Source organism: Notamacropus eugenii, chromosome 7, assembly GCF_028372415.1.
Source record: "Notamacropus eugenii isolate mMacEug1 chromosome 7, mMacEug1.pri_v2, whole genome shotgun sequence".
In the NCBI taxonomy this organism is placed as follows: domain Eukaryota; kingdom Metazoa; phylum Chordata; class Mammalia; order Diprotodontia; family Macropodidae; genus Notamacropus; species Notamacropus eugenii.
Window position 1 is genome coordinate 107,420,764 of NC_092878.1, and position 10,282 is coordinate 107,431,045.

The following is a 10,282-nucleotide window of genomic DNA, read 5'->3' on the forward strand; positions in this document are numbered from 1 at the left end:
ATCTATCTATCTATCTATCTATCTATCTATCTATCTATCTATGTATCTATCTATCTATCTATCTATGTATCTATCTATCTATCTATCTATGTATCTATCTATCTATCTATCTATCTATCTATCTATCTATCTATCTATCTATCTATCTATGTATCTATCTATCTATCTATCTATCTATGTATCTATCTATCTATCTATCTATGTATCTATGTATCTATGTATCTATCTATCTATCTATCTATCTATCTATCTATCTATCTATCTATCTATCTATCTATCTATGTATCTATCTATCTATCTATGTATCTATCTATCTATCTATCTATCTATCTATCTATCTATCTATCTATCTATCTATCTATGTATCTATCTATCTATCTATGTATCTATCTATGTATCTATCTATCTATCTATCTATGTATCTATCTATCTATCTATCTATGTATCTATCTATCTATCTATCTATCTATCTATCTATGTATCTATGTATCTATCTATCTATCTATCTATCTATCTATCTATCTATCTATCTATCTATGTATCTATGTATCTATCTATGTATCTATCTATCTATCGTCTATCTCACCTACCTATCTATTTGTCTATCTGTCGATCATAACACTCAGTATGTCATATTACACATAACATATATCTTAGTAGCAGTCCACAAAATTCTTGTTTACACAGTCAGGGGGCCCCAAGCTACGGTCTTCCCTGGAACAACATATCCTTAAGGGATAGTAGAAAAACATCACAGCATCCACCCCTAGATCACAGCAAGAACAATCTCTCCAATCAATACCAAGTATCCAAGCAAAGTCCTCTTTCATCTTAGCTGCAAGTTGACCTCCAAATCCCATGGTTCTTTCTCTGTGGGTTCACCACTCCCAACTCTTGCCTAGATTCACACATAGGCAACTTTGCACTCCTGCTCCAGGTCTCAGCTCATGGGGACTTCTCGCCACCAAGTTCTCCCAGGTAGATTCTGACTCTGGGAAAACAAAGCTCAACACAGCAACAGTGCTGACACACACTACCGTCATTGTCATCTCAATTCACCTCCAGTTTCCAGAGGCTCTGTGTTAATAGCTCAGTTCACTTTGATAGCTCTCAAAAGGGTCCTAAAATAAGCCCCCTCCCCTTCAGCAGGTTTCTGCCTACAGCTCTATTCTCTTTCAAAGTTTGGAGGCTCCTTCAGGAAGTCTGCCATCAGAAGTCTCCTCTCTGCTCTCAGGGGTCTCCTCTCTACTCTCAGAGATCTTTGTCTCCACTCTCAGCTCTCTTCTTCTCAATGCCTGCTCATACTTTAAATGCTGGTTCTTTTCAATGTCTGCTTTTTCAACACCAACTTTCTTTATATATAGTTCTATTCAGCATCTGATTGTCTAGAGCCCACATGTTCAGCATTTGATTCACTAGGACCCACATGCTCATATCTTATTGGTTAGAGCCCTCTTACATGTCTGATTGGCTAAAACTCCATCCAGAAAACACAGCAAAGATCCTACTATGACTGTGGTAACAGAGGCATGGAGAGGGCTGAGGAGAAGAGGGAGGGAGAGAATTTGGAACTCAAAATTTTTTAAGTGAATGTTAAAATTTGTTTTCACATATAATTGGGGAAAATAAAGCAAATGATTTTGTAAAATAAAAAATAAAAGAATATATTAAAAATAAGCTGAAGAAGGAAATTGCAAACCACTCCATTAACTTTGCCAAGAAAATACCAAATAGAGTCACTAAAAGTCAGACGTGACTGAAGCATGTCTAAATCATGATATAAAGGAGAATATGAACTCCTACCCCCCAAAAAGGTGACTTTTCTTTGAGATCTCTCTTTATTCTCTATTTATCCTGCATAATGTTATCTTTTACTTTTTTATTTTTTTATGTTTTTTATGTTTTTTATCTTTTACTGCCAGAAGAATTAATGTCAACAAATTAGAGCTCTTCTCTGAGTATAAAGATTTTTTTGCTAACTTGGAGGGAAAGTTGAGCCAGCACACAGTTGGCAACAGTGAAGCAGAAAAAGAGTGGGTGCACAGAACTGCATTTGCTCATTTGGGTCAGAACACTCACAGAGACCAAGGCTGGTTTTATGAAAATGATGAGGAAATCCAGAAGGCGAAAATGAAAAACAAGAACTCCACAGGATTTAACAGCAGGATATTTCATCCATCCCTAAGAAGACAGTATTTAATTCCATCAAAAGTAAAGTACAAGCAAAGCTTAGAAGACATGCAAGATTCCTGGATAAGTAAGATGGAAGATGAAATTCAGTTTTATGTTGATGGTAACAATACAAGGCACTTTTATGATTCCCTCAAAGCCATTTATGGAACAAAAACCTATGGTGCATCACAACTACTCAGTGCTTATGGAGCCACATTGATTAGTGATAATGACGTGATTCTAGGGAGATGGGCTGAACACTTCCATAGTGTTCTCAAAAGGCCATCATCAGTTAATGCTGAGGCCATTGACCATTTGCCTCAGGTTGAAGTTGCCTCCTTAGCTGAACTTCCAATTGAAGAAGAAGTTTTTAGGGTCATTAGTCTCCTTTCATGTGGCAAAGCACATGGTGCTGATTGTATTCCAGCTGAGATTTACAAGGTAGGGGGACCACTGCTCATATGAAAGCTGACTGAAATATTCCAGGTTACATGACAACAGGAGGTTATGCCCCAGGAATTCAAGGATACCTCCATTGTCCATCTCTGTAAAGGTAGAAGGAATAGATTGTCCTGAGACAATCACAGAGGGGTCTCTCTCTTAGTCATTGCTGGAATGATTCTTGCTAGAGTCCTCCTTAATAGGCAGATCCTTCACATGGAAGATGGTCATATAACTGACAGCCAGGGCAGCTTCAGAAAGGGATGAGGAATAGTCTACATGGTGTCTGCTGCCTCAAAACTCCAGGAGAAATGCCAGGAATGGAACAGAATTGTTTACATAATGTTTGTAGATCTGACCAAGGCCTTTGACACTGGTAATCATGAGGGCTTATGGAAAAGTATGTCAAAATCTGATGCCCAGAGAAGTTCATCAGTATTGTACGTCAATTACATGAGGGCATGTTTGCCTGGGTTCTAAATAGTGGACAATGCTCTCATGCCTTCTCAGTTATGAATGGAGTGAAACAGGGCTTTGTGCTCTCACTCATGCTTTTTAGCATGATGTTTTGGGCCATGTTGTCAAATACTTTCAACGAGGCTGAACATGGCATCAAGGTCAACTACCATACTGATCGTAAGTTCTTCAATTTGAAAAGGCTACAAGCCAAGACCAAAGTGGAGGGAGTGTTGGTGAATGATTTTCAGTTTGCAGATGATTGTGCACTCAGTGCAGCCTCTGGAGCTGAGATGCAACAAATTATGGATCAATTCTCTGCTGTTTGTGGTAATTTTGGCCTAAAAATTAACACCAAGCAAACACAGGTGCTCACTCAGCCACCACTACATTATTCATATGTGGAACCATCAGTTACAATTAGAGAAGTTTTGAATGCTCTGAATAAGTTCACTCACCTTGGAAGTGTACTTTCCAGGAAGGTACACATTGACAATGAGATTGATGCATTCATTGCTAGAATCAGTTCAGTGTTTGGAAGTATCTGAAGAAAAATATGGGAGAAAAGAGGTATTAGAATGACTACCAACTGAAGGTCTACAGAGTTGTTGTGCTGACCTCATTGTTGTATGCCTGCAAAACATGGGCAGTCTACTAGCACCATGACAGGAAACTGAATGGCTTCCATCTGAATTGTATCAGGAAGATTCTGAATATCACCTGGCAGGATAAGGTACCAGACAGAGGGGTCCTTACTCAAACTAAACTGTCAAGTATTCAAACTATGCTTCAGAGAGTGCAACTCCAATGGCTGTCCATGTTGTTTGAATGCAAAATGTTCATTTGTCAAAAAGACTATTTTATGGAGAACTCGCATGGGACAGGCAATCACATGGTGATCAAAAGAAGCCATACAAGGACATTGTCAAGGTCTCATTCAAGAACTTTTGGATTTGACTGTGTGATATGGGAGACGCTGGCTCAGGACCACTCTGCATGGCATATCCACCTCATAAAGGGTACTGTACTCTATGAACAAAGCAGAATGGCAAAGGAAACATAGAATGAATAGATTTGGAGTAATCACCCCAAATGTTTGCACAGTTTTTCTGTGCCCAATCTGTGGTACAGCATTTCAGAAATGCTGTGGTACAGGATACACGTTGAAATTTCATTTTATCATGGTGATGTCATTTTGTTACTCTTCGAGAACAAAGGACAACAACCAATCTTTCCCATTAGAAAATGATTTATTTAAGGACAAGTACCTAGATTTCCTTTGTTTTTCTTTTCTTTGTGTCTTTCTTTGTATCCCCAATATTTAAGACAGTACTAGGCATATAAGAAGTCCTTGATGATTGATGAGACAACTTTGTTTTTCATTTTATTTGGATTAAGTAATGTTTCATTGAAGAAATGGACATGTGCATGGGAACTAAAAGATTAAAAAGGACCTCAAGGGAAAAATGAGAGACTAGAACTCTTTTTAGACATGAATGAACAGCAGCAGAAAAGGAATTAAGATTGTGCTAGCAATCAGTTCCTTGGAAAGACTTGGATAGTCTTTGGCAATCATTGTATCCAGGGTGAATTTAGTTAGTGGGTTCAACATTGAGATGACAGGTAGACAGGGATTCATTTCAGTTGTGTTTCTTTGTAATTTGGTTCCTGTATGTACGAGGCAATATTATCAAGGAATTCTTTTCCATGAAGATAATGGGTCACTTCTAGTGTCAATAATTTAAATAGGCTAACTAAGTTTGAATTTTGAGTCAGTTTGGCTTCTTTATAGAATAAGACTTATGTGAGAATTTAGGTCGTAGAGAGGTCATTGATATGTGATTTAAAGATCTTTAAAAAAGTTCCCCCAAACTGGCATGGTTTTGTGTTATTTCATTAGCTAAATGGCAGGAAAAATAAACAACAGAGGGCTTGTTCATGTACCTTGTGCACGTGTTTGTGGAGTATTTTGTCCCATCATCTCGTGATAAATCAGATACAGAAATAACTTAGCCTGAATTTCAGAGATGATGCTTTCTCTGAGAATCTGTTTCATCACAAGTACATCTTTTGAGAGTCAATGTGTAAAGGAAAGAAGATAGGATGATACCAGGGGATAGAAAATTTCACTGGCACTCTCAGTGATGTGTGATAAAATTCAAAGGATAGGTTGCGGCCAACCTGTAAAGATGCATGAATACTAGGATCAGGGATTTATGCTTTATTCAGTACACTGTGGGGAATAATTGCAGGTTTCTGAGAAAGGGAATTGATATGATCAGAGTGATTCTTTATATAAGAGAAATAGAAAGACAAGAAGGGAAACAGAGATTGAGTCAGAAAAACAGAAACAGAAAGGGAGGGATAGGGGGAGGGAGAGAGAGAGAGAGAGAGAGAGAGAGAGAGAGAGAGAGAGAGAGAGAGAGAGAGAGAGAGAGAGAGAGAGAGAGAGAGAGAGAGATGGAGGGAGAGAGAGAGATGGAGGGAGAGAAGTAAGAAGACTGTTGTAAAGTGAACCATGAAAGGCTAAACTGATGTGGTTACAGTGGAAATAGAGAGGAGAGGAGAGATATGTGATAATTTTCAGAAATAGAATCAATAGAACTTGGATATTCATGTGATGAAGAGAATAAGTAAGGGGATGTTGAATTAACAAAAAAGAAATTTTCAGAAAGAAAATTTATCTCCTATTTAGAATAAAGAAATTTATGCGGGAAAATTCACATTTTTTCCTTATATTTGATAAATCTAAGGAAACACTTTGAAGTCTGACGAAAAAAAAAAGTAGCATATAACCAATAGAAACCAGAGAATAAATATATAAAATGCCATTCAGATGCACATAAATGGAATTTTACCAGTCCAATGTATATATTACTTGGAAGAAAGTTAAAGAATGCCAAGCTTTGTGTGCTTCAGACTGTTGAGCTTTACAATGTAAAGTCAAGGGGAGTGAGCCATACATAAACTGCTTTCTTTCTGCATTTTGCCAAAAGTCACGATTTCTCTTGCATTACCATCTGTTCTGATTTCAATTATGGTTCTTACCCCAAAAGGTGAATCTAAGTGTAAAGATGGCACAATTATCCAAAACTAGCATTTACTTCTTATATTCCTGAAAGGGTTAGGGACAAGAAGAACAGATTTGCAAATCTGTATGTTTGAGCATATATTTTTATCAAGTATAAGAAAGAATATTAATGAGAATAGTAATTTTTAAACCCTGTCTTATATGACATCTGTATGAATTTACTATATTTACCAGATAATAAATTGATGAATGATCCCAACTTTACATTGATTTTAGTGTACAACAACTTTTCATGTCTACAATGCAGAAATTGAAATAAAAATTTGAATATTGGCCAATATTTTGATCGGTGTAGAGAGGTATCCTAAGGGGTCTAGATTTGTCTGTGTAGATCACATTTATTCTTATCCTTAATATCGCCTTAGTTCTGTACTTAAGGGAATGGATAGCAATGCATAGGGTAAGAAGAACAGTTTGGAATAAAATAATATAGTACAATTTGGAACACTTACCTTTGAAGAATATAAAGATATAGAAATTTACATTCTCTCTCTCTCTCTCTCTCTCTCTCTCTCTCTCTCTCTCTCTCTCTCTCTCTCTCTCTCTCTCCCTCCCTCTCTTTCTCTTTGTGTGTATGATCTAAGTAGGAGATCGATGAGTGACATTATAGAATTATGCTTGATAAGTCCTTCTCAAGGAGGACTAAGATTTGGGTTAAGGATCCTTAAATCCCATATGAGTTGTATTAGTTATATATTTTAATAGTTTAAATTATGCTTGCTTTTTATGTAACAGGGGACATCTAGGATGTGCAAATGCTTTCTCCTAGCACTTAATTTAGACTCATCGTGAGTTAAAACAGAAAATAATGAGATTCTTATAAATCTCAAATGAAAATAATCCTTATGATTTTATATTTATAACGTTCACACACAGAGACACACACACACACCCCGCACAAAATTGCTGCTCTCTAAATAAATACATTACTATTTAAAACTAAACTATTTATCAGTGTAAGGTCAAATCATGCATTCCATTTTACCTCATTGAGAATCTGTCTCCGTCATTTACAGACATAAGAAAAACTGGAATGATTCTTGCCCAAGCATCTAGTACAGCATGACTGACAAAACTTGACCAAGCCCCTAAGTTCATCTATAAATTAGCTTTCTAGCATGCTACCAAGAAGGACCTATGAGACAGGTAGGAAAATATGCCTTGACATTTAATTATCACCCTTTTCTTTTGTTCAGAACTTTGTGAGCTTCAAAGTATCTGAATGGTTTTGGATTTCCCATCCTCTCATTAGTGCTCCAGTGGTGTTCTCAGATCAGTTGGTGATAATGTCTACATTAAGAAACAATGAAACATAGACACTCATCTGCCATGCTCAAAGAGAACTTCTTGAGGTTGCAAAAAATGTAAGAAAAGGACCATTAATAAGCAGGAATTGTGTTATCACTTTGCCTCATAGGTCCTCTAAGATTGAGCCCATTTTCTCCTGGAGTCTGTATGTACTTGTAATATAATGTATCACAGATGTTTGGAGAGTATTTTTACCAACTGATCTTATAATACCACCTTTCAAAGCATTTATTTTTTTAAACACCTTATTAATACAGTATATATTTGTCTTCCCTCTGTCATACCCTGAGCCTGTGGTTTTCCCCAGGGCCACCTGGTAAGATGGATGTGGTGGTATACATAGATTGGAAGAGACATAGAGGACCAGGTGGATGTGAAGGAACATTCAGAAACATTGGGGGAATAGTAATGGCTCCACACATGACAACAAAGACGAGGAAGGCCACCATCAAGCAAAAGAGCTCCATGGCCTCAGATAGGGCAAATCCCAAGATGGCTTGGGAAAAGAACTGATGCTTCAAGGAGATGTTCCTGGCATAAGCAATGATGAGACTACCAAACGCAGTTCCAATACCAGCTCCAGAGTCAGGCACCCCCACAATGCCAGCCTCAGCCCCAATGGACTTGACTGCTTCGTCAACGTCCCTTGAGACAATGCTAGTTTGGAATCCACATCTGGGCACAAGAGAGATCAAGAGACCTGATATTGCCAAAATGCTGAGGTTCTCATCTGTCTGAACCATTGGCCATTTTAGCATCACTGCAGATGATGGTCTACTCAGCAGCAGAGAGATGCTCCTCACAAGGGCAGGGGTAGAGATGAACTTGGCACCGGTGCACATTCTCAAGGGGTGAGGGGCAAACCCGAGCAGCTGCTTGCAGAGCAGAGGAGACAGAAAGGGGGTGGGAACAGACACTGAAAGTATTTCTAAAATTGCTAAAGATTGGCTGACAAAATTGATTCTCAATTAATTTTTGGAAAAGGGAGAGGGGAACAATCAAAAGCAATATGACATAATACTTAAGCATTTATGTGGGGGTAGGAGTTGGGATAAGCATCCTCAACTCTAATATGAATTCTATGAGTTATATATTTTAATAATTTTAAATTGCTTTTGATTTTTAAGGAATGGGGGTATCCACAATGTGCAAATGCCTTGTTTTAGCACTGATTTAGTCACAACATGAGCTAAAATAGGAAGTAACGAGATTCCCAAAATCACAAAGGACAATCAGCATCATGGATTTCTATTTATAAAGCATCTATACCTATGTTCAATATATTTTCTTCAACCTAAATTACTTTATTTTTATCAGCTCTTCCCAAGCCCCAGACTTATAATTTCAGTTGCCTCTAAGATGTTGCCATTTGGATAATCTTTGGGGACATTATCTTTTTTTATGGAACTTTTTTTCTTTAAAGACTGTTTCTTCTGATTACTATATTTCTCAGTAGTACAACAATTCCCTCAGACTCCTTTGCTGTTTTTTTTTAAACAAACAAAAAACTCTGTGGTTACCTTTGCCACTTTAATCTATTAAGTTTCCCAGCCAATTGCTTACAAACTCCCATTGATTCTACCTCTGAAAAATTACTTCTGTTTTATGCTCATCCCAGTTCTCATTCTTGCAACCCTAGCTAGTATGAACCTTGATTACTTGGACAATTGGATTATGGGATTTTATTATTCCTAACTGTTGTGTCAATTCCAGGCATTCCTCACCTCTAACTTGTCTTTTGTACCACTGCCAGAGTCATCTTTCATATGTCGTTCTTACACTCAAAAATATTTGTAACGGATTCCTGTTAGCTTTGGTAATATAGTTTACATTTTATAGCTCAATATTTGTTCTTTGTCTCTTTCTGATTTAGTAATAAGATCCATTTCCAATTTTCTCTTAATATACTCCTTCATGTTCCTGTGCTATCAGGCTACTCATCTCTTAAGTTCTTTTGCCTTTCTACCTTTATCTACACTATTCTTGATTCTTGCCTTAAATGTTCTCTTTCCTCTTAAATCTATCCCTTTCCTTTAAAATTAAACAGAAATGTCACCTCCGTAAAGTCAATATATACGAACTTAAATATACTTTGACTAGAATCACATAGAATCATTAACTCTTGTCGTCATCACTGGAACCTTGGAACTGACTTCAAGTCCATTGTGCCTTCTGATTATACGATGGGATGATTCTCAAAGAATGTGGGGAGAACAATTTCCACGTCTCATCTTTTTATATTTTATAGTTTGTGCATGGGGGGGAGTTATTTTTAATTACTGTCAGTGATCTTTGAGTCCATATAATTGAATATTAATGGAACATGTAGCACTATCCACATGGCTCTGATGATTACGTGGCTCTTATTCATAGTTCAGAAAATATAAAAATATGTTAAAAGAAATAATCGATAAAGGAGGTCAGAGCCAAACAAAGGACAGCAGAGTTTTGGTGAGAAAATTTGATCAATCCTCTACTAAGGTGTTCTGAGTTTCTTTAAAAATTATTCATATTATTTATATTACTATATAAATAATATTTATTCATATTATTATCAAAGCTATAAGAAGTTATTAAAATGAGTGCAAACTCTAATGAACAGAAGAAATAGTTTTTTACATATTATGCTAGAAGTTATAATCAATACTCTAAACAATACTATTTAGAGCAATCACCTGATTATATGTACAAATATTATGCATGTGTGTATAACTACATGTTGTGCTTACATCTACATATATACATACTTATGTATAATATCATATTAAATATGAATATAGACAAAATATTCATATATTTACATGCGCATATAGG

The 10,282-nt window shown here is 36.6% G+C and overlaps 1 pseudogene; it reads right to left on the reverse strand.

The window, feature by feature from the left end:
* Positions 1-7,746: 7,746 nt before the first annotated feature.
* LOC140514732 (ATP synthase F(0) complex subunit C2, mitochondrial pseudogene) lies at positions 7,747-8,357 on the reverse strand (annotated as a pseudogene).
* Positions 8,358-10,282: the final 1,925 nt, after the last annotated feature.